Genomic DNA, 26,520 nt, shown 5'->3' with positions numbered 1-26,520 from the left:
TTAACTTGTCACTTTTATCGCTAATATTGCCTGTTAATTAACGTGAAACATGTGAGTTATATTTATTGATTCATTAATCGTTTCGTTTTTTCATTTTTATGCCAGTTAGCCATTCTGAAAACTTCTTTTTTTATTTATTTAATTTGTATTTTACAATTTGTTCAGCTGTACATCTTTCTGAGAATACAGCAATCATTGTCGTCTCCATGAGGACAATTTGAGACTCATTATGGGAATATTAATGATGGTCAATATTTCCCTTGTTTCCTTTAAATAACAATCAAAATTAATCCAGCAGAAGCTCGATTATCAGAATACCGATTGTAGAATATCAATTAACGGAAAAGGGAATGGCCCTCATGAAAAAATTTATTTATCTTCCTTTATTTTGTACGAATAATCGAATAATTAAATTCCTACTGTAATAATACTATTTAGGAATCGTTATCGATTGGTTTATTATATGAAAATGTGAGCGAGTGAAATTTTTGTATTTAAAATTTCATATCCGTGTTCGTTACGTTACGAAGATTCTCGGTTACACATCAAATAATCGCTCTTGTACATCGTTCAATAAACAAGCTGCAATTTCGTCGAAATTAAATATGAAGCGGGTCCGACGAAAAAATGTTGAGATATTTCATTTACGAAGCTTTTTAAGTGAGTATACGGTATCCCACTAGTATAATAATTTCTATCCTTTTTTACCGCGAAACCGTAGAATCACGGATAACAAATTTGTTTCGTTTCGCGTGAGTCAAAAAATTTTTCTACAGAAAAGCGCGCGAGTAAAATCAACTTTTCCTCCATCCTTTACGTCGATGCGGTGTATCGTTAAACAAATACCCACAGCTCAATCGGAAATATCTATCTTTATAACGTAAATATTAAATATCTTTTTCATTTTTTCAAACAGGAGTGCAATATTATTTGTTATTAGAAGCAAATAAGCAGAAGAAAGCAATTTATAACATCAACATTAAATATCGTGCTTATCTTCATCATATCAAAATTAATCTTTTTTTTGTTTTATTTCTCCGTAGGCTCCGTTGTTATGTGTTATTTAAGAAAGAAGCAAATAAATTAAACGGATTTGTAACATGACTATAAATATCTTTTTCGTGTTTATAATATAAAAATAAAATAAATAAAAAATCATTCGCTATTAAAAGGAAACTAGCAAAGAGTAACAAACTTTTTCCATTTGTATTCCCATAATAATCGCGATATTTCTTTTTCTGTCTCAATTTACTCATAAACTATCCGATTTTTCGCTCACCATTGTGCCCAAAATAAAGACATACTCTCAGTTCCATTGTGTCCTTTCATCGGAGTATCGAATCCGCGTGACGTTTACAGTTTTCACTCATCGTCTCTGTTGAGAATAAAAAAAAGAGGATATTAACAGAAAAGCCATCATCTATTCCATACACATTTATTCATTTCTGTTCATTGTTAGCCAATTTCGAACCAATCATCCTCATAGTTATTTATGTTATTCTTCAAATTTAAATCTCCTTTAATAAATCTGCGTAATTTTCGTGAATAACAATTTTTCTACCTCCATTCTTTTCGAGCATATGAAAGTTATGGTTCATTTTTCAAAAAATTTTTTCTGAACTTTTTTCCAGACTCGTTTAATGGAGTTATGAATAAAAAAACGGCTTAATTGCGTAATAGCCTTTTCGAGGATGAAGTTACCACGTAATACAGGTCGAATTTGTTTCACGAATAAACTTCTATTGAGATTTATTCGGATCATTGCGCGTCTTCATTTCCTTTATCTCCTCGCCTTGTCACCGTGTCCATTTCATCCTGTTCGATTCAGCTCTGATCGATTCCTGGGATTTTATTTCAGGCAAGTGAATCGATTCGTGACTTTCCTTCTCGTTCATTTCGAAATACGACGTCATAAGGAGGAGGAAAATGGAAAAGAAAGAAAGACTCATGATCTGTGAATAAAATTTTCCATCAGAGGATTTTTCCTATCAGCCGACGTGTCTTTCATGTAGATATTAAAGTAGGGGATAACTTGTGAATAAAAGGGGGAAACCGTGGGAGATTAATGGACTGGAACCGGAGGATGTTTTTTCCAATTATCGTTACATCGTCGGGGAAATAAAGGTATCCCTGAAATTGGTGGGTTCGTTTGATATGAGCTGTCTTGGAAGAAATTTTGTACTTGGCGTAAATGGTGTAAATTGTTCAATTAATGAGAAAAAGGACGAAGAAGAGATAAAATCTCTGATTTTCTTTGGGTCTAAAGCTTACGGTATTTCTAGAAAAATAAAAGTTGAAGGCGAATGAAGAAACTTGATACGAGCAGAAATTCTAATTCCTGGATTGTCGAGCGTCACAAGCTCCTCTTAGCAAGCGAAAGTTCAAAAGCTGAAAGCTGGAATCTTGCTTAAATTCATTGTTGTCGATGAAGCGGATAAAACTATTATTATATAATCGTGGAGGAAGCTTTTGAAAGTTCTAGTGCTTGAAGGTTTGAAGTCATATCTGCTGTGTATTAACGCGATAAACTTTCTTAACTAAAGTTGTGAGTAAAGTTAAGGAAATTCTGAAAATTGTACGTGAAAAGGTCCCAATCATTTTTATCGTTCAAGTAATACCACGTCAATGGGGAAATACGAGTTTTGACATAACGAGATCGTAAAAGTCAAAGTAATTAAACTTTAGATTTCGAGACAAGGAGAGAATTGATGGGAATATAGGCATGTAATTGTACTTTCCGAAATCTTGGTTAGAGCTGTTAACAAGAAATTTTTAATACAAAATTTTTGTATGTTTTTTTATATACTAAAATAAAAATGTATATTTAGATTCGAATATTAAATAATCAAATACACAAGGTATTTGAGTTATATAAAAAGAAATAATCCATTATATAAATTAAGTAACTCCAATGAATTTAAAACAGAATACAATGTACAAATACAGCCTACAAACTCTAAGACACGATCTTTTGGTGCCGCTACTCGATGCTTTAATTTACGACCTCGTTATATCGTGGATCGTATTAATTATACGAGCAACGATAAAGAAGTCTCATTTGAATTTTTCCCTTATGTCTCTAGTTAATGCTTTATTGCAACCGGTAGAAAATTAAAATCTGTATTTTTGATAAGCTTAGACACAAAATTCTTGCCATCTAGTTTTGTTAATTCTACTAGTCCTATGTTGGTTATTAAAAAGTGATATCAATCACTTTTCATATTAAAGTAAAGATTTCATACAGGATTAGAAAGTAGATTAAAAAATTTTAAAAATCTATCGAACTAAAGAGAATTACTATTGATACTTATAGATATTATTGAGATACTAGATATATAGATATTAATTTGGAATTAATAGAAAAATTAACATGAGTATAGAATTGCAATTGAAAATATGAAACAAATGTTTGGTCTATTTACCAAATGTCCAACTGGACAAATTGTAAAGTATAAATTAAATAATAATAAAAAAAATGTTTGATCAGTAGCATATATAATTTTATGTTTCTTTCGTAACAAGTAAATCCAACATCTGCTTTCTCAGACAGTGATAATATAGTTTTTTTTTTATTATTATTATTTAATTTATACTTTACAATTTGTCCAGCTGGACATTCGGTAAATATAACATGATAATAAAGTGAAGAAAAATAGGTGGAGACGAGCTATGCATCCTGTGAGAAAGATTATGTTTCAGCGCATCTCTCAAAGTGGAAACAGTTAATCTTCATAGATATTACAATATCCAATTAATAAAAAAAATCGTAAGTCTTTTCCAAGTCCTCTCGACTCATCACGTGTGATAACGATATTTTATCAACTTTCCTATCCTTCTTACTTTTACACCCCATTCGTTACTTCTCTTGCATGAGATCTTCGCGCGACGTACGATGAAACAAAAATGAGAAAACTCAGGAAATAAAGGACACGGTCGAGTTTTGAAATTAATCCTCGCTGTCCCGCGAGATGAATTAGAGAGAGAGGGAGATCGATCGGTCTCAAGTTTCGATACATACACCGTAGGATGGACTATTATATATTGCACGTCAGCTACCATACATTGGCGTTGTTAATAGATTTTAATTAATGTCGTTTCTCGGCCAAGTGCATACTGGTCGAATCGCTTAATTACAATATGTTCTCTCGCCATCGTCACTACGGCTGACTGCGTAAATAATAGAACGAGTCTTTGACAGGAAAAAGCCTAAGCCACGATATCTCGTACCACCACGAATTATTCACCTTATTCGATATATTTGGTCTCCGTAAATATTCTACGAACGATATATCGCGAGAATATCGTCAAAATATTCCAACGTAAAATTAGCAAACCTCTTTAGGTCGATATTTCTGGATGGAGAAATAAAGATGTGTCCTTACTTTTAACGAAACGAGCAAAAATACATTGATCTTATTAAATAATCAAGTAGCAATATTTAATGCTCCTTGATAAAAGAAAAGAGGATGACCATTAACTCATAAATACATGTCCTGTGTATATGATGATGAAAGATGAGACCATCATACTGGTTAGGGATTAAATAGGAAATAAATATTGATATGCATTTTGATACAGATATAATAAAAGCCATATTTTGATAATTCTTCCTATGAAAGTTACACTCGAAATTAATCACTTGCCATAACATTAAGAAATAAACAAAGTACATAAAAGTTGAGGTTTTTGTGTTCTGGATTGTGTAAAGAACCTATATGCATTGCTCAACACGTACATATTTTTCTTTCTTTTATTATTTAATTTGTACTTTGCAATTTGTCCAGCTAAACATTTGGTAAATTACACGTACATATGTAGATACTTTTAGATTATGTATGACGTATGCTATCGACTTGAATGTGGTAAGAACTAAGATCAACCACGCGTTATATCAAAAGTATTTGATGAAAATTATGAAAAATAATTATGAAAAATTTTATAATAATTCATATTAAATATATGTATATTATATTATTATATTATATATATATATGCTTAACTCCCAATTAAAATGTGACAATTTTTCGTAATAATTTTCCTAATACTTATGAACGGCGGTGTATATATATTCTCCATAAACTAAATGGTGTGTTAATGGAACTCGTCTTACAGCTTTTACGCGGCTTCATTGGAAAGTCTGAGGACCGGAAACATTGTATCGACATGGAAGGCCTGATCGAACTTCTCGATATTCGTCGAGCTGTACGACGAAACGCGATCAGACTACTCTTAAAAACTATCAAACGATTACAAGCAAGGGGGAAAATAACGAACACGTCTAAGGAAAGACCTAAACAATCGTAAAACTATTATCGTTATGGCAGTTCGGTAACAACCACCAATGGGATATCTCTCTACGGGCTATACTTTCACTTTTAATGGGGCGAAAGACTTTCCGACTGGATACGTGCGCGAATTGCCGCATTGAGAGTTTTACATTTTACGCGAATCGGTGCCCACGCTCAGCTCCGCTTGTTTCCGTTCGATGAGGGAGGCTCTCGAGCGATGACGCGTAACGAGCTATCATAAACGTTTAGAATTTTCTCGAAACAAATCGACCTTCCAGCTTCGGCGTTCCGTTTTTCCCTGCTTGCTCGTATAACTGTGCACTTACGAAAATTGATTTTCTTCTATATATGCAAAGAGTAGAAGAAATATTTGCATTTATAGCCTTTTACGGAACGATTCATGATTTTTTTTCTATGACAAAATATTTTTATCGGAAAACGTTTCAAACACTTTTGACATAACGCGTGGTTGTTATGTCAAATATAAAACGGATATTGATAAGTGTCCGAAATTTTTGTTCGATTTTTTGAAAGCACAGAAAAGTAAAAAATAGTTCAATCTGCCCAAGGAGGGTCTTTTCTGAACACTCTTTTTTGATAATTGAAAATTGCATTTAATTTAAAGATAAAAATTTGTTCATCGATGAATCAAATGGTACGATAATTCTAAAATAGTACAATTAAAAATCAATTTGGATCGCTTACTTTCAAACTCTCCTTCTCTATTTCTCTCCTACTTTTCTGCATTTTATAGATCATAAATTAGAGGGGAATGTTTTTCATAGGTATTTAAATATTTCAAGCAAATGAAATAATAACTTTAACGATAGGAGATAGAAGACTATATTTACTAGCGAACGGTAAAGACAAATGGGACAAATAGCAAAGAATTGAAGCATATGGCGTGATCGTAAAAGTGGGTTATTTGTGGCGTGATTTGCAGTCGTGGAGAAGTAGCCTCGGCTAGCCAAGATCTCGTACCCTCGCTATAATTGTCCAAGTGTCAAAATCATTTTTACTTTCGTTCCGTTTGGCACGTTTTCCGTTTCAAAACCTTTTCGATGTATATCTCTAGGTTACAACCTTACTCTCATCAAAATTGTAAAATCAATCAATGATACTCGAAATTTATTAAGCTATAAATTAACTAAAAACAACAGGAACAACGTACGAACAAACATAATAAATTTTCAAAAAATCCACCACGTTACTTCGTTTTATGATCTCACAAAGACACGAAAGTTATTGCTGTCATAATTCATAGCAAGGAAACACGATCAAGATTTTTATTTCTCGCTAGCGGATACCACTATTCGCCCGTCTATTCTTATAATTCCTTCAACCCCTGCGAATGCTCGTTATTGCTCGTTTGCAACGACGCACTTGGACATCATTAGTGAGTTAGAAAAAGCGTAAAGACCAGTCGGGTTTCTTTTTCCCTGTCCAAGTGTCTTTCCATCATTATATTGCAATATATTCACCAAATGTCCAGCTGGACAAATGGTAAAGTACAAATTAAGTAATTAAAAAAAAAAGAAAAAAATATTGCAATATTATATTATAGTGCCTAATTTTCTAAGATACTAACTCATTTACGTATAAACCACATCAAAATTCATCAATCAAAATGGATCAAATATTTTTTCAAACTCCACTTCCTCTGAAAGTTTCATCAAAATTGGTGATGAACGCTTGCGCGTATCTTTCCATTCCATTCCTATATAAAAATTGAACAAACCGGTTCTTAAAAGTTACTTACATCAAAAATCAATTACTTCGTTATGCTTTCTTTCCGATTGACATTAAAAAAAAATAGCAGAATCTCCAACAAAAATATTATCGGTCATCTTCCACGAGCAGGTTTTTCGAATTTCAGAATCTATTTTTACAAGAAATCGATTGCTTGTGTTTCCTTCAACCGAACTGGACACGTATTTCTTTTCCCTTTTTTTTTTGTCCGGGACAAAGGGACAAACGCTTTTAACAGAAACGAATGCCAACTACAGACGCGCTTCGGTTTCCAATCGAAATGTCTTTCGATACGGTTAAAGCTGTGGCGTTTCGATGATGCAACCTTGAGGCACGCGCGCCATTGAACGTGAAACGATTGCAATTTGACACGTTCGTCCTTGGGGGATGCAAATCAGAATTTCGTCCATCGTCCCTGTCCCTTGTCCGCTCGATAAATCCTGAAGATTATTTTTCTCCGCCTCCCCTAAGTGAATTTTTCAAGGTCCGTCTCCGTTCGAGCCAGACACCTCAAGGCCACACGAATCACACAACCTGCTCGCATAGTCGGTGACTCGGTAATTCACACGAACGCGTTCTTTGATCTAGATTAGACAGCAATACAGATGGTGGTAAAATTAGGGATATTAGATGGCGATTAAAAGGGATGAGATGCAAAGATACTTTTAAATGTGAGAATTCATCCAAATGGACAAATTGAGAATATAAAGAAATAAATAAAAAAAGAAGAAGTGCGAGAAAATAGTTCGATAATAATCCCGAAGATATCAGATTTTCTCAACTTTTATTTTCAGTTTTTTACGTCTTTTTTTTAAATTATCTTATATTACATATTGTATTGTATATTGTATTAGTTGTAATGGATTATAAGATAGAAACAAGGTTTATATATATCCATAAACATATGCAGAGTATGGATAGAGAAAAATAATAAAGTAAATATATCATATCGTGTTAATTATTTTTTCAATAAGTTTGTGTATAGGACTTCTAAAAAAATTAGTCAGAAGTTTTGTAAATGTCTGGTTTTCTTTTGTCAAAATTGTTAGACAGACAAACCCGAAGATGGTATCCCGCTGGGGGTGGCCATCCACGTGTTAATTAGCAATAAAGTTAGAAAAATTTACCGAATGTACAGCTGGACAAATTGTAAAGTACAAATTAAATAAAAAAGAAATTGTTAGATCTCAAACAGTGTGGTGAAAGTGTTTTCAAGAGTTGACTACAAGAGTTATCTCTTAGCGAAATCTCGGTCTTCTGCAAAAGTATCCAGTTACTCCTCAATTAAATTCTACACCGTTGCTAGTCGACGTTGTTACAAAGTAGATTGAAGAGGATTTTTGTCACTAACGAGAAAGCTTAGCTTGATTACGAGCTTTAGCACTTCCTAGCTCATTAACAACATTATTCCAATAAAATGTACAGAGAAGATCTATTTTCTGTTATCGATATAAATAACATAACAAAGATATTTTTCTTTTTTCCATATTAATACAATTTTCAATATCTGTTACAATTTATTAGTTTCTAGGAGCAACGTAATATCCTCAACATTCTTAGCATGTTTTACGTACACGTTTTAATAGTAGCATAATTCAATAAACAGTTCCAATAGAAATGCATTCTTTTAAATTTTGCCAATTACGTCATTTATTGCTCGCTGGCTATAGACTTACAAATTTCCAGGGAAAAGTAAATGGCAAAAAACACTACAAAAGTGGATTTATTAGCAATTTACTTTACAATAGCTTCGAAAGCAAAAATAAATTAATCTAGCGCTTCTAACTTTTTCACCTTTTTCAACTTCTTAACTATGTAAGCGAGAGGGAAATATATAAATATATAAAAATATACGACAATGTTTCTTTTTAAAGCGCTGTTTTCCCTGTTAATTACACTTTCACTTCGATTCACTCGTCAGGCCGACAAATATACTTACATAGAAAGATCTTCGCATGGAAGTTAGGAAAGTTATCTCGGTTAATTTTCTCCGGTTAAAGTTTCGCTGCCTCAGGGGGCGATCAAACTTCGCCTTGGGGATACCATCGACATCCTTTCATCTCACCAAATCCTTTGGATTAAACTTATTTCTTACGCTAAATATTTGCGGAATATGCTGCATGAAATTTCTACATTAGAATTATTAACCTACATTACGAATGAATATAACCATCAAGATCAATAACTTCCGGCGATCCATTGTATTTTACGATAAGATGTCCAAAATAAACTTTTCTTTATACACGTTAACATGTTTGCTACGGATTTCCTACAGTGCTGTATGCTAATGAAAAAATGTTATACAATACCTCTCTTTATATTGTGAATCTAATATATATATATATACTTGCTAAATAACATGTAAATGACTACCCCCAGCGGGATACCATCTTTGAGTTTGACTATTTTTAGTGAGCTCAATGGGATGTTTTCTTTTTAGTCTTCTTTCTATGAGAGTTTTGTTCGTTTCAGCAACCAGCTGATTTGGATATTATTATTATTATTATTATTATTTTTTTTGTTTGGAAGAATTTTACAATCAATTCTCATTGAGAATTATAAGTAAATTATTCTGGCGTGGTACCATGTCGTGTAGGTTTGGATATGTTGCCGTTCTTTCCTAGTATTTTTTGCGTTTCCTTCTTTGACCGTTGGTATCACTAAATTTGTTCAACTACTCAACTTACAACTAACAACTCACAACTCATGAGTAACGATTAACCCGCAACTACTCGCAGCTTACTCGCAGCTTACTGGTAACTGCAACTAGTAGCAACTCACTCGTAATTCCTACTACGACTATTGACAACTGACCGCTCTCTCCACCAAGACGTTCTTTTTTTTACCAGAGTTTTCAGTACCCCTACAACGCACATGTGTACCACAGCTGTGGATGACCCAAAAGATTGTTACGGACATCTTTTTTGATTGCCCAATGTCCTAAAGGGCCATGGACATATGACTCATCGGAATTTCCCATCATTTCCCTCCCGTCAGTACTTTCATTATTTTCTACCTATAGTTCATCGGGATTTTCCTAAGGATTTTTCCACGATGCTACATATATATATATATACAGCTATTTTTTATTTTATTATCGCTCGAATCCTGTAACTACAAAAATAAAAAATAGCTGTATACATTTCAACCCTCCTTTTAATATGTGCGGCATTCGACGGCGCAACATTCTGACGGCTTCGTGACACAAAGCGCTATACCATCAAAGCGTAAGGCCGACATGCCTAATGTACCATCGATATCCCTATGGTTCTTCCGCCGAATATTTGGAAGAATGCATACACGGCAACGGTCGCGGACATCTAACAAACGCATGTGTGTGGGGATATCGAGGGGCAACAAAGAAAAGAATCCGTTCGGTTTTGAACAAAAGATTCATTTCGTTTCGAACAGCGAAGTGCGAAGGGTCTAGCGTAACAGCGAAGCAAACACATTGAAGAAGCGTGATTGTTGATTGTTGATCGTTGATTGTTGATTGTTGACTGTTAATTATTGATTGTTAACTGTTAATTGTTAAATGAACTATTTTGTTGAACATATAAGAGTATTTCTTGGGCACTTACACCTTAAATCACCTCAGATACTTAAGATGCTCCGCAAATGAATCATTTTTTAACAATTTTACCCTTAGCATTATTTTATCGAAGATAATAAGAAAATTTGATAAAAAGATTAAAATACATATAAAAGGAGAAATAACATAATATTGAAATATACATACATCGATGCATTTATGAAAGAAATATCTTAAAAACGTAGTCGCCCTTGAACCATTCCACCGACGACATCATTTTCTAATTAAAATCAGGAAAGACGCGTGATTTGCTCCATTCGCGTGCACCATTTCGTATAAAGTTGATACATCAGGATGAAATTCAATGCGAATAGTAACGAAGCACTCATCCCAAAGACAAGCACGAAAGCAATTTCTGAACGTTGAAAACGATTGGAGGAAAGACGCTGAGAGCCAAGATCATTAGAATAGTTGGAATGTTAACGAATACGTTCGCACTTTCCAACTGCGAAACAGTTTCGCAATGTCATTCCAAGAACGACGTGGTGTACTGTAGAGAATTTCCGCGGATGTTGCACAATCGAAACTCGGTGTACATTTCACAACGAGCGAATCAGACAGAATATCGGAATATTTGTGACGGAGAAGAAAGGATTGATAAATTTATTTATGGCCACAGCTCTATTCTTCGGAAAGCATACGAGAAAGAAGCACACCTACACTTCTGATATGAATAATTCCAGGCAACATTTAACATAATACTTATACTCGCACTCATGTCTTGTAACAAGTTTACGCATTAAATTCAGCTAAAATCAAACATGCGATAATCACTAATTATTCACGTTATAATACCACGCCAGAATAATTCACTTACAATTCTCAATGAGAATTGGTTGTAAACTACTTCCAAATAAAAAAAAAAAAAAGTTTACGCGGGATGGAGCTTTTGGGAGCTTATTTCACAACTCAACCAAGCTCAGATTTTATTTATGTTGGCAATTTGACAATTTTTTAAGGATATTTTTTATAAAAATTCGACTGATTTCAGTAACTAATATACATTTGTCTTTGTAAATATATTAGGATAAGCAAAATTTTATCCTTGAATTTCCTGCGAATTTTTATTGTCGTTGAAAAACGATGTCAAGCATTTGATATAAACTTTTATGTAATATAATAAAGACATTGATAAGTTTGCTGGAATTTTTCCAAATTTTTTGAAAGTTTAGAAGCGTAAAAAAGTTAAACTTGGATATAAACGATTCAGTTTGCCTGCGTAATATGGAGAAATATTCAGCCATGGTGTTACATAATTCCATGTTACTAAGACCACATTGATGTTAAAATACTACACGCAAAATTGCATCCAGTAGGGATCGCAATTAACCTTTTCAATTTTATGGACGCTTATATGCATCAAGCCAGATTTATTCTCTTGGCCTATAAACACATATATGAGCCGGAAAAAATTGCTGTAGCTATAGCCTATATGAAGTCTTATATACGCTCAATGAAGTTTATGATGATTTTCTTCCAGCCAAAATGTTCCGCAGCTTTGAAAGCTCAGTATAAATTCTTATAAAGACGCTAAAAACATGTTCACGATAATGCATAACACAAAAAACGCTTTTACTTTAACGAACGTAAAAATATTGTTTTCTTTTTTTTTATATATATATATTACGATAGTTTTCGACTCGCATAATCGAAAAATGCAAATTTTAACTTTAAGACTCTCGCTTTAAACTAAGACTTTAAGACAATTGAGCATTTTTCGCGTGTTTTACACGTTATTTTGACGACATTCTATGTCAATGGGGCAATAGTATGCCTCAAAAATAAAATTTAATCCGAAAAGCCAACCATATTGAAAGAACTACGAAGTGTCTCGTTCTTTTTCCCCTTCGTTTCTTTAATTCGACGAATCATATTTATTCATTCGCCTTATCTTTCCACGTTGCTAAATTTCTTCGTTAAAAAAAATTTGTCAAATATCCAGCTGGACAAATTGTAAAGTACAAATTAAATGATAAAGAAACAAATTTCTTCAATTTTCAAATTTTATCATGCGAAAAATATCATGTATGACGCCGAACGAAATATCTGACAGACAAATGACAATTCCACGAGCAATCCGTCGGAATAGAGAAACGTTCGTATCTCTTGGAAAATAAATTGTGGCGACGAAATCGTTCGCCATAAGCGTACTGAATGAAAAGGATGTCGCTCGACAGTGTCGCGAGAAAAACGAGCTCAAGGTTAAAACTGCTCGACCGTATACACGGTGTTACGAGCCTTTGCGGCAGCTCGTATCGATCGTAGTGCCGATCGACATGCGATAGCGAGGAAAATCGAACGGAGGTCCTGTCACGGTGAAAGTAACCTCAGCTCACGACGACAAATCACGTTACTCGCGGCCTCCTTCCCAGTTTTCCGCATATCGTGCTTCCACCCCTTTTTACAGACTTTTCTCCTTCGTCCATTATCGAGACAAACCCGTCTGGTCGATCTTGATATAACGGATCAGCCCTACGCCAGACATCCGACCATGTTGTAAGCAGTTTTCTCCCTTTTCTGCGTGTACGCGTTTTAAGGATTATTCTTTCATCTTCCACAATTTTTTCAGGAAATTTTAAAAGGGATTCTCGGGTTAGGATGTCTTGGACCATTCAGGGAATCGCGAGGAGAGTTATCAGTTATTTCGCTGATGAATATTTCAGAGGAACATCAGGTTCGCTTTACTTGCTGACGCTTACTGAAAGTATTACTTTATCGAAACCACTTATGGAATAGTTGGCAGAGACAAAGGCAAATTATGCAAATGTTTCTATAAGTGTCCAAATACTTTCACGGGTCGCTATATGTAGTGGGAGATAAAGTATTGTATAGTTTTACAATACAGCAGTAATGTATTTGTGCAGTTTTAGAACATAAGGAAATATTGATTTCCTTAATTCTATCTTCTATATATTTAAATATATTTAACTCTGTACCGTACATAGGTACTTATAATGATTTTTCTTTTTTGCTTTTGAAGTAGTTTACAATTAATTCTCATTGAAAATTATAAGTAAATTATTCTGACATGGTACTATAACGTGAATAATAAGTGATTATCATATGTTTGATTCTAGCTGAATCTAATGTTTAAATCTAAAGGATAATGTCTTCGTAGCCTGCGGATCTGATCCGTCGTATCAAATAATTGAGTAACTAGTGGATAATAATGTAAAACATTACGGTTTAGCCGAGATAAAGTTGTTAGAAACTTAATACTATCCGTTCCTAATTAATTACAAGCTTAACTAATAACTATTAACTAATTAGTTAATTAATTAATTATTAGTTAAAAAGAGAAATCCATAAAATATTAACTGTAACACAGAACATTACTTAATGATACTAAATAACGTACGAATATTTTCGTCGCAACAATATCTTGTCATTGAATCACCTCTCATTATATATAATATATATTAAGTTATCATTTGAGTTAGAGGCGTATAACGAATATTCACGTGAATTGGCTATCGTTTTTATGTACTATAAATGATATTTACTGATACAAATGTGATTATTACAAAGTTTAACAAGTAATAGCGGCGATTGGATAATTGAGATGCCGATGACAATGAATTTAGGTTCGATAACGAATCCACGGTCAATGGGGATGACGAATGTGATTTGATCCACGATTCTGGTGCGACTCAATATACTTGTCCATAGTACAAGTAGAACTTATGTGACTGAATCTCAGTCCAAGTGGAACTGCCCTTATACTCCTCTCCGTACCTCTCTGTACCCCTCGGGTCAATCTTTGTTTTTAAGGAGAGCTATTTAATTACTCCATACCTCTGCTAGGTACACGACCTTCCCGTGACCGTGGCTATGTTCAGCGACTCATTATGTCACTTCGAGCCCAAGCCCACTGTCATAAATCTCGGGCACCCATACTCGGTGTATTTTCGACCAATCGTGGGGAGACGTAATCGCGAGGAAACACGTGAACGGGAGTCGTAAATTCCCGTTACGATTATAATAATCGACGCCGCGAACAGATCGATCCCCTGATTTCCGTAGAGATAATAGGGGTGGTTAAGTTGGTATAACGCTGCGATTAACAGGGTTATAAAATATATATTTTCCACAACTTAGTACAACAACACAAGTTAGTAACGCCGCTGCTTAAGATATAGGTAACAAAGAAATGGATTGCTCTTATATGAGAGAATCCGGGTAGAGAGGTGGTCTTCGACGAAGTCTTGAGGGTTGTGAGTATTAGAACTGAAATAGAACTCCCTTGATTATTCTGTTGATATAGACTCCCGATGATAGATTGTTCTGTCGTTCCAAGAACGAGTAGTGTTGAAGTTGACTATTCTTTGGTTATGAGGACAAGTAGAGTGTTGAAGTTGACTGTTGTTTGGTTATGAGAACCAGTAGAGTTGACCCTCCTGATGCCGTAGAAGCAGTAGAAGAAGTAGGAGCAGTCGGAGCAGTAGGAACAGTGAAGTTCATTCTGATGTGATTGCGGAGGAAAGCTCGGTATGGGTGTGCCCTTTGAACGAAGAACAAGGATTCGTTGTTCATATTTTTAGTTAGGAAAGTGAGGGCAACGATCCGCGATGCCGATTGATTAACTAATGTTAGGAATGAAGATAGGAGGAAAAAGTCTCCTACCAACGTGGTTCATGGGCGACATTGTTTATGGGAAAAACCAGCTTTTCCGTTAGGCAACTATTCGGTTTTTTCCCATTAGATAACTACCTGCTTTCTCCGTAATGAGGTGATATATGTGCCCGTGATAGTTGTAGTTGCCGGCTGTAGAAGATGTCGCTGCTGGGGTACTGCTGATTTTTCTTCCTAATTTAGTTGCGCAAAATAAAAGTCGGACTCCAGTCGCCAGGATTCGAACCCGGGTTCCGAACGTTCGTAACCTAAGGCGCTAACCACTGCGTTGCCGTCGTCCGACACTAGTTAGTGTCGGGTGGTGGTATTTGGCTTGTCAAGTAATTGTAAGAACGTACAATGGACCTAAGGACTGTTTTCAGTACCAGCTATAAATAAAAAATACTTGCAGGATTAAAAGTTCCTGCAAGCTAATAAGACCCAGTTTATGGTGGGGCCTGAGGTTTATTCAGGGTCTCTCTATTGGTGCTTGGGCTTTGACGATCAGACAATGAAGGACGTCGCGCGGACTTCTTCACGCGACGTAACATCCTCCCCCCGTTGAGAGGACACCGATCAAAACTCTGTAAAGATAGAATTAATTAAATCTTCTATCCAATTCCTTATTGATTGTTGTTGCCGTGTGAACTTTGGCCGTCCAGATAATGCCGTGTTCGCCAGGACAAATTTGATGATGCGGCCGAAGGGCCGTGGCGTTGAGGATACGTTGTCTGCCTTGTAGTCTGGATCGCCGTGGTTCTCGGCATTGCCAAGAAAGTTGCCGCTGAAGTTTACAAACCAAGAAGTGTCGTGAAACAGCTCGGCCCATGAAGTATCGCGGAACACCTCGGCCCCGGAGGTGTCGTTATACATCTCGCCGATTTCACAAAGGCAGATAAAATCTGTATGGAGATGCGCTGTGGGGACGTGAAGGAGGTCTACGGTTGATTGGGGGATAGGGCTCCCCTCCGCTGACCCATCCGTATCGTGCCATCTTGCTGATGCTTGGCGGTAGTGGTTATGTTATCGAGAGTACCGATTAGGACCGCACATCTTCTTTGCTTTATACCGAGGGAGTTTGCGAACTTTTCGGTCATGATGTTCATACTGGACCCAGTGTTTAGCAAAGCTCTGGCTCGGGTTGGCTGTGCATGATCGTGGCGAATTAGACGATGAATTCGATCCGGTACCTTTAGTCCGTGATGACCGAGATTCATGTTGACGAGGAGATTCCCGACTCTTTGGAGATGATGGAGATTTCCGCGACGGTTCGGTTGTACGTCTCGAACGATGTAAAGCACGCGGTTTCCATGATCCAGGTGGAGATTGTCCATTAGAGGATCGGTTGTGCGACGAAAGACCACTCGACGGCCGTCCGCTCGACGACTAACCACTCGATGATCGTCCGCTTGATACCGGGGAACTGACATTGGTATGTTCCCGATGTAAATATGTGTGGTGTTGGTGGCCACATATGCGACACGAACCAGCTGAACATTGGGCAAGAGAGTGTCCGCTGCCTAAGCAATTAGTACACAGGGAAGCCCTTTTTGCGAGTTCAAAACATTTTGTTGCCGACTTGGCTTTGAAGATCTCGCAATGTTTTATTTCGTGGGGTCCTTGGCATGTCGGACACACCAACATCCTGTGTGTGGTGGTGAATGTATGTCCTCGTGGCGCGTTCCAACGATGACGGGGGCGTTGGTAGGAATTCCCTTTTATCATTGGTGTTGGCGTGTTCGTCTAATCGCCGTTTGCCCTTGTTTAGAGGAAGTCTATTAAATGTGTATAATTGGGCACTCTTTTGCTTGGCAATGTGCGATGCCATTGGCGGACGGTGGACGGAGGTAACTTTGAGGTGATCAGGTCGCCTATCACGGTATTCGACGTCAGCGGATCGCTTAATTTCTCTAACGCTTTCAAATTTATTTTGAACATTTCGATGAGGTCCTCTACGGCTTCGAGCGTTTCTTTCGCCATCTTGGGATAATAGAGGAGTGCATGCCAGTGACGTGCGCATATTTGACGATGGCAGTCAAATTTGTCTCGCAAAATGTTTATGGCGATAGAGTAATTAATCTCCGTGACGTCTAACGACTGGATGGTTCGCGCGGCTTTTCCAGTCAATGCTGATCGGAGATGATAGAATTTTTGGAATGATGTCAGTTGTTCATTCCGATCTATCGTTGACGAGAAGAAGTCATAAAATGACTGCCAATTCTCGAGGGTGCCATCAAAGGTAGGTATCCGAATCTCCGGTAGTTTAATATATAATACGTGCAGGAATACACACCTGGTATATAGTAATATAGAGTCTTTCTCTTTTTATTTTTATATTCCAACCGTACAAGTACACGATCTAAAGAAGTCTTCCTACGAAAAAGTTTATATGATTACGTCATAATCTTTGATATAATGTGTGATAACAATTGAACTTCAAGTTCCATTAGTTTGCCCATAAAATTTGTCGCCTCGATGAGCTTTTATCTAAACAGCAAATGCCTAGGACACCTGACAATCAACACGAGTTCCTCTACGTAGACCGCTTGGAAATTAACTATATTTGACTTAGACTATATAACAGAACTCTAGGTAGGCTAAAGTAGGATCCTCTAGCTGATCCTCTTAAGTGACCTACTACTCCGCACGTGTATCGCATTTGTTACCGAGTTCCATCGTCTGAACATCGCGAAAGACATTTTCGCGAGACTCTTATCCAAATGATGTTGAGTCGAAGCGATGGAAGTATAATGGTTTTGATAATATACAGAATATTTCACGCAAATAGGACAGGCCATAGATTTAGAATGATGGCAAATAGGATGGAAGATTTTATTAGGTACAATGAAACGATTTCAAATGACGTACATCGTGTGAGACACGTGTTTGTTTAAGAATTTGGCGCGTTTTAAAGATCCGAAAGTTATTCCTACTGTTAACAGATTTATCTATCTTTTATATACTTTATGCGACCTTTTTATTCTACATAGAAAAGTATTAGTAAGAAAACATATAAAACACATCAGTATATAAGAAACAATGTAAAGAATACATAGAGAAATATGTGCGTAGTTACATTCGAAAAAATGTTATACGGTCTTTATTGATATACAAGACTCAACATTTAAATTGATATACAACATTGATATACAAGACAACATTTAAAAAAAATTTTTTTTTTATTTGGAAGAATTTTACAATCAATTCTCATTGAGGATTATAAGTAACTTATTCTGGCATGGTACTATAACGTGAGTAATAAGTGTTTATCGTATGTTTGTTTCTAGCTGAATTTAATGTTTAAATCTAATTTTTTTTTAATATTCAAAGCCTTTTTAATCTTGGGTATTTCTGTTTAATTTCCTTTAGAATCTTATATTTTCCTTCACTATATCTTTCCCAGTTCAACCAAATGCAAGACAATTATGTTAGAAAAATTTACCAAATGTCCAGCTGGACAAGTTGTAAGGTACAAATTAAATAATGAAAAAGAAAATACAGCAAGAATATGCCATCTGTTACCAGAAACGTCACGAACCCTTCAAACGACCTAGCAGTATATAGTTTTATTACATATATAACCCTAGGATAATAAAACCACAGTTATTATGATAGTAAACTAGCCATATTAAAAAAATACCTCAAAATGTGCCAATATAAAAACTTATCGAAGGTTCAAAGAATTTTTCCCATTTGTGAAAGGTTCATACACAGGATCAAAATTGATCTATAAAAGGAAGTTTTTCAGGAAAAGAATAAACATGTTCAAGGTGTCTATTGAACATAAATTCTATCATTAATTCCTTATTAGCAGGACGAAGTCGTTCATGAAATAGAAAGACTACGCTCTACACGGAGCAAGATTTTTTTTTTTTATTTAATATGTACTTTACAATTTGTCCAACTGGATATTCAGTAAATTTTTCTAGCTTTATTGCTAATTAACATGTGGATGGCTATCACCAGCGAGATACCATCTTCAAGTTTGTCTATTTCATTTCTTTAATAAGATCAGTGGGGTATTTTCTCCTTAGTCTTCTTACGGCGCAAGATGACATAAAATAATTGTGAAATCGGGTCCGAAATGTCTGTTTTGAAAATAGTTAAATCATATGCAAAGTTTATATTGACCTTATAAGTATAATAAAGCAGTCATAAAGCAGATAAGTTATCGTATAAACATCGTAAATGGACCAAATAATAACGTATACAATTGCTTTACGTGTATATTGCTTTATGAGCGGTTTTATAATAGAAACTTTCATTATAATAGATTAGGAATTCCAGATGATAACGGTGGGGTGCAATTCGCCCAAATAAATCGTATATTTTACAATTACTTACATTAGGAAGCCCGTACGTGCTGTGGACTAGTCGCCGGTACGGACACCAGATTCGTCGATCAAATTCGGCAACTAGAAAGTTCTTTTTTGTTATTATTATTTAATTTGTACTTTACAATTTACCCAACTGGACATTCGGTAAATGACTAGAAAGTTGTCAGTATAATAGAGATCGTCGAATAGAATCGATATGGAGAAAACCCTTATAATCATAAAGTAGCTTTAAAAAAATAAAGAAGGAAAGAAAATATTTGTCGCGTGTCTTATTAAAAATGTCTTATTAAAAAGAACGTTCACCATACATTTTAACAACGTTAGAAAATAAGAAAATAAATTCTTCAACTTGACAAGAATAACGACAAGAATAATAAGAATATGAGACCTGTGCCAACTGGTCGATTATGTATAAAATTATGTCTGGTCTGCAAAAAAGTTGCTTGTCGTGTGAACACGTCCGTTGGTTTCAACGCACTTCCTTGATCGCCACGATCAAATGCCGTAGGTCTCATATATTTTCTTGAAACCCATCAGTGGCAATTGATCAACAGTGCGTATAGGTCCTAAAGGCATTAAAATTTAACAGAGAGTTTGTGGGAAAACGAGAAAATATTTGACTATTATCAGATAACAGAGAAATTTCAACTTTTGCACGAGGTAAAACTAAAATGATATTATACGTTAAGATATAAATACTAGAAAATATATGATCTATAAACTCAAAGTAAGCACGAGACGCTTATAGGCGTCGCATAAACATCGTAGAAACATAAAAAGAGAAGTATATTTATTGCCTGTGAAAAGTAAAACTACTGTTATCGTACAAATTCTACAAATGTCTTAATAGTCCAAGATTTCGAGTCGCTATTTTTATTTTTGAACAAAGACCTCGTCTCCTCCTAAGAATACACACCGTTTTCTACGCGACAATAGAAAATGAAAAATTTAATATATACAACGTAGGTATTATATTTATAATTATGAAAGATATTTTTGTAAAAAAGCAAGAATCGTTAAGAACGCTTCTGCCATCGTGAAATTTATTAAATGTATAAACGTACATCAAAGTCTATATCTATTTTTTTTTTTAATTTCTTATGATAATTCGTGCAAATACTTTATCTTCATCCAAAGCTATTAGAAATGTCTTCTTCGACAATATTACTTATTATTCCGAGAATCGTACAAAAGACACGAAATCTAAACTTTGGAAGCTTAAACCACAGAATAAAACGAACAAATTCACTTTCAAATTCGACGCGATAAATTGCAAAAAACTGTATATCATTCGTAACTATGCTACGGGCACGTACAATTTCGCCTGGTTCATCGGACAAAAGACCGTCTATATTAAAAGCACTAAATCCGCTCTTCGTGCTCGTATCCACGTGCACGGGTTAAAACTGCAATTCGCGAGGCGACGAAAGAAAATAAAACTTTCAGAATGTCCGTGGACGTTAGTTGGTCCGGTTCCCGACCCTTTGGCGTTCCTCGACCCCTAAGATCGCGCTTAACGAACTGAGATGAGTTAAAAAGAGTCTCCCTGTTGCATATAGTTTGATTCCGATAAAACCGGATTCTCGGGCATAAAGAAAAGGAGAAAATAAAAATATTAAAAAATGAAATCCCCTAATCGGAGCAGCACGAAATTATAATTGGAGTTTTATTAAGGGGAAGGGAGAAACGTAATTCCTGAAATAGGATGAGCATATCAAGGGTGGGATGTAACGATTTTCGATATTTCACGGCGATTAAGTGACTCGTAATCGGACGTAGCCCCTGTAACTTATTACTCTGGCGCAGCTGAGAGAAGCGAAGGCGAGGGCGAGGCTAACGAGAATGCGACTGACAACCCAAGAGTCGAAGATAATGAAGAGAGAGAAAGGAGGACAAGCGTTGGAAGCAATAATATCGAAGGTAAAAATCAATGTATATCTGATATTTTGGGAGATTACGATTTTGTAAATTGTACAACATGGTTGGATTTGCGTGTGTATTTTGAATAAATAAGTTGATCTTGTTTGATGGTGAATAATGGATGGATGGTGGACAATGGGTGTGATGAGTCGCTGTTCTTATTTCGCTCTACGAAATAGCTTGAGATAGGAATCGTTTGGCAAGTATCGAATTAATGATTCTGTAAAGTGGTGCAGGATAGATATTATTTCTTTTTCGTGTTTGGAAATTCAAAATAATTTGATGCGATGTCAGTGTAAATCGAAAAGGTTCTAAAATAAATTTATCACTTGATATTAATTTGGAAAATTTTTAATTTGGATGTTGTTTTAAACAACAACCTCTTCTGAAATATATTTTGTAAATTAGAATGTCTCGAATATTATTCAAAATGTAAATACTAAATGAAAATTAACGAATATAATTTTCATAAAAAGGTAAAGAAAAATTAATAAGGAATGTGCATTCCATGTCAATGAAATTCATTTTTCTGTTTTCAATAGCCACTTGTTGCTTTATTACTGATAAACACACGAAAGTTTCTTTCGAGCATGAAGAAAAATTAATAATAATCATTTGATAAATGAAAATTCTAAATAACAAATATTGAAGTTTAAACTGTAAATTTCGATTTATATTTTTCATCCACAAATATTTTATATACGTTTGAACAAATTAACAAACAAATCTTTGGATATCGTTGATTATTACCAAATATCAACTATTTTCCTACATCGTTGCAATATGACGAATGTACTGTCGAAAAAGATTGCAAAACATGGAACAAAAGTTATAAACATTAAAGAATACTTTTATTTTACTGAAGATAGACAAAGGTTGTATTTTGCTACACAAGCTTTTATCTTCGGTGAAAAATAAAAGAATGAAATAACCCAAGGAAACGTCTTTTCAAAAATGTCCGCAGAAAAACATTTTGTTTGTTCGTTCAGAAAAATCTGCTGATGTTTTACAGTTTCCCTATAACGAATTTTTCGTTTGATACAAGAAAGAGAAACAGGAAGAGCTCTTTAGTTTTGTCCACCACCGATTCTTAACGTAATAAAAAGCAGAAGCGTCAGATTAATAAAATTGTCGTAACTATGTTACAGAAGGAGACGCGAGAGAAAGCATCGCGGATAAAGGAACCAAACGAGAAGAGGAGAAGCTTAAAAGTAGCGACGCTGGAAAGAAACGAAAAGTTTCGTTTGGCGAGCGTTCAACGTCAGGTCATTGTTATAATTTTGATCGAATTTTTTATTTTGATGAAAGATATTTCGTGATAAGCTTATACCAGATGTACAGGGTGGGCTAGCTAATTGGTATCGTCCAAAATATCTTGTTTTTTGTTGTATGAAAAGATTTTTCAGGACAGAATGATAGTATCTCAAGAAGTGCATGTATTAGTGAAAATACTTTTTTCTCGTTTACTTCTTTTTTACGAAATTTCAACGTTATCAACGAAGATATTCAATGTTATACGACGCGCTTTTTTAATTTTCTACACAAAACTATTAGCATAGTTTAGCAAACTATTAGCATACTTCCGCGTGAAAGATTGAAAGATGTTTCAATTTTAGCTGTGAAATGACACGATGTAAATTTTTATAACTGAAACAGATAAAAAAGCAATGAAAACAAAGAATACAAAAGAGCATCGTTTAAAGTGGAAAAAGAAGGTTTAGGAACAAAAGAAAGATGGAGAAAAGAAGCATCGATTATCGGTGATTAAAAGTACAAGATTAAAAGTACAAGTAATTACAGGTGGTTTTTACTCGAAAAGAGTATTGTCGAAATTAGGGGGAAAAATTGACGATTACGGAAAAGATCTGTTTTACAAAGTTCTGTTCCTATTCGTTTCACGAAACAGATAGGAAACATAACTTGCCTAAACTATCGAGAAAGTAGTTTAAGTATATTTCACCGTAGATAGCAGCCTCGAAGATGGAAGAAAGGATGAGAAAGAAGATCACGATGGCGATGACAATAAAAGCTGTATAAGAATCGAAAATTTATGGCTAAGGCAGTTTATTTATAATTTGTGCGTTCATTTCGTCGCATATATAGCCTGCATCCTGATCGTGACTCTGACTCTTGTGATTGGATATTTTCTAAACGCATCGATGTAAGCGATTACGACAAGTAGCTACAGTAGTTGAACAGGTAATAATATTAATGTTATTGATGTTGAACATTTTTACCTTTGTAAATGTATCGTTATTAGACTGCGAATTTTTCTGCAAATTCATATTTTCATGATTGCAATTAAAAAAGTGAGATTATCTTATTCCTTTGTATATATCATCATCGAGAATTAACGAATATTTTTCTGCATCTAATTGTAAGAAAGAAAAACCCGAATCTTGGAAACAGCGGAATTGAATGTTCGATGGTCATCATAGAGCGGTGAAGAATCTAAGCTATACCGCCACGTTTGATTATGCTGAAAGCATGCGTCTGTCCGTGTTCCATGCACGGACCTTCTCGTTCACATATTCGGTTGGTCCGTGGTCTCTAAATGACTTTAAAAACAGGTTCTCTCGACCTGATCACTGCTATCGATTCGAATGCCGAATTGAAACTGGACAACGACTTGATGTATCGATTTCATTGCATGTCCCAGTTCCGTCGAACCTGGCACGTTCAGATAAGGACACTAGGAGTCAGCAGGGTAGCTTCTTCCCCTCTGTGACTTACTGACTTGATTTAGGCTTGATGTAAACGAGCAATACGATGCTATTGAGACTTTGCAAGATCTGCATTTTTGTTACTAGGTAGAACAAATATGTACCTTTAACTTTTAATGGGAAATAAATATTAACGACAGCGTTATGTATAATGATATTTAAAATGAAAGTGTAAGACTTGGAAGATTTATGTTTCTAATGACAGGACTGTGGATGGTTGTACGCTCATGATAACGCTATGTGTAAATAATACAATATATCGTTATTAGCGTTTCTTAATATTTGTTAATGTTCCTTAATGTTTTTTAATAATTCAAATTTACATTGTGTTAAATTTATGAAAAGGTGGTAATATTTCTTCTAATTATTATTAACGTATCGTTTATTCGTGTTTGTATCCTTTACTGAGATTTAAATATTGTTACTAAAAATCGACTATAATGCTACTTATGAATAGTAATGTGAATAAAGCTATAAATCTCTCGTTTAGTATACATATTTAATATACCTATGATATGAATACGGCTTGTAAACGAATTGTAGAAAATAGAATTTTATCCTTGGATTACATCTTTAGAAAGACATATATATTCATCGTATTGGAAATTCCCATTTATCACAGTGAAATCATACATATTCATATCCATTGCATCAGTAGATGCATAAAAATGTGACGTCGTCACATTTTTGACCGATCACGAGTAAACTCGTGTTTCTCTGCGCAAACGTTTGTTCATTTCTCCATAAAATAACTGGTGGAACGCGTTAGTTCTTATACGAAATAGTCGGTCAACGTAGACCAATTTACCAAATGTCCAGCTGGACAAATTGTAAAATAAAAATTAAATAATAAAAACAAAAAAAAAAAAAAACGTGGACCTGGCACCGAGTCAACGATCGTGATCATGGCGCGTATTCGGATGGAATCAATGCACCTGGCTAAAGCAATCGAACGAACAGACTCTTCATAGTCTTTGTAGATTCTTCAATGCGACCTTGACACGCTTGCTACGGTCTACAGCGTGTTCCCTTTCGAAGCATAACACTGTTATTGACAGTGGTGGAACTTCATTTCGAAACTGAGGCACATTCAGAACCTCCGTTTTATCGCGAAGTTGTTCTTACTGGAGCAATGAAGAACGGGTATACTGGCGTGAAATATAAAGGGTGGGACGATATCATAGAACAAAAGTTCGATTATAAATAATTTTAAGAAAGAGATAACAGATTGCCATTTGTTTTCATAATTTTATGACTTTTCTTATATATTTGAATATATTACTACGATATATTATTACGACGTGCCTTAGATTTTCTTGATGCAGACTTTATTGGACGAATTGCTGGGGAGCACGAAATAAATCGAGTGGTATGGATTTTCACGTCTGCACTATTATTAAGAATGTTGTGTTTGCTTGAAAGCCGTGGGACGTGAGCGTATTAAAATTGTACATCGTTGAAGCATCTGAGATCCTTAGTTTCTTGTAACCAAGTAAGTTCATTTGCTTATAATAGGAAAGAACGTTAAAATAATAACTTATTAAATACAAACAATTACATAATTATATCTCCAAAACTATAATAGACAGCGATAAATGTATTTTTCAATTCATTTTAGATATTTGAAAATTTTCATATCTCGTAACACGGGTATACCGGGAACAGGTCAGTGTAGATTTTATAGCGGAACAATAAATCCTTATCCCGTAACTTTTTTTTAATTACATGGGTTAAAGTTAAAATTAGCTGTTCGCGAGCTGTTTGAGTTCGCAACAAAATTTCATGTATCAGAGCTGCAATTGAGAGCGGAATTAAAAATATCGTCTTTAGAAAGGGTAATTTGAAAATTTAATCTGAGGGAAAGAGTCACTTATCGAGTACAATGCTGGAAGAATTGATTGATATGGATAGTTCCTCTTCAATCAACGAAATTGATAAAAGGATTCAAGTTTAATGAATGGTAATTACTAGGCGTGTCAGTTAAATAGCATTCGTACGTCACAGACTTTTACTGAAGTTGGTTGCCAACGAAACATCTGAACATTTTTCTTCTATGACAAGTTTCAAAATTTATATTTAGAAACATGGAACGTTTAAGTATAATTCATATGTAAATAATGATCTAATAGATATTATTAAAACATGATATTTTACAATAATGTAATATACAATAATAAAATAATTTATATCAATAACGTTTTTATAAATATTATAATAATTATGAATTGCAATAAGCATTGCTTATTTACTTAAAATGCAATACGAGCCTTTATAAGTTGGAGCTCCTATCATCTTTAAAA

The 26,520-nt window shown here is 34.9% G+C and overlaps 1 protein-coding gene and 1 long non-coding RNA gene across 4 annotated transcripts in view; one reads left to right on the top strand and one right to left on the bottom strand.

Annotated features, from left to right (window-relative positions):
- Window positions 1–26,520, bottom strand: part of LOC100642839 (beta-3 adrenergic receptor) — a 77,035-nt gene that overhangs the window by 37,057 nt on the left and 13,458 nt on the right. The window contains exon 2 of one of the 2 annotated variants that reach the window (XM_012321118.3): window positions 1,280–1,375. The exons of the other annotated variant lie outside the window; for it this stretch is intronic. The gene's annotated coding sequence lies outside the window, so the exon portion shown is untranslated. The remainder of the gene's footprint in view (window positions 1–1,279; window positions 1,376–26,520) is intronic. 2 annotated transcript variants of the gene reach the window in all.
- On the top strand, window positions 19,953–25,229 carry LOC110120359. 2 transcript variants are annotated; one of them, XR_007223498.1, is made up of 5 exons: window positions 19,953–20,237; window positions 21,384–21,497; window positions 22,646–22,762; window positions 23,463–23,696; window positions 23,880–25,229. It is a non-coding gene; the product is annotated as an uncharacterized LOC110120359 (long non-coding RNA). The 2 variants fall into 2 exon arrangements; XR_007223497.1 differs by lacking the exon at window positions 23,880–25,229 and having other exon boundaries at window positions 21,357–21,497.

This window comes from Bombus terrestris, chromosome 3 (assembly GCF_910591885.1).
Source record: "Bombus terrestris chromosome 3, iyBomTerr1.2, whole genome shotgun sequence".
NCBI lineage: Eukaryota > Metazoa > Arthropoda > Insecta > Hymenoptera > Apidae > Bombus > Bombus terrestris.
This window is presented reverse-complemented; position numbering and strand designations above follow the sequence as displayed.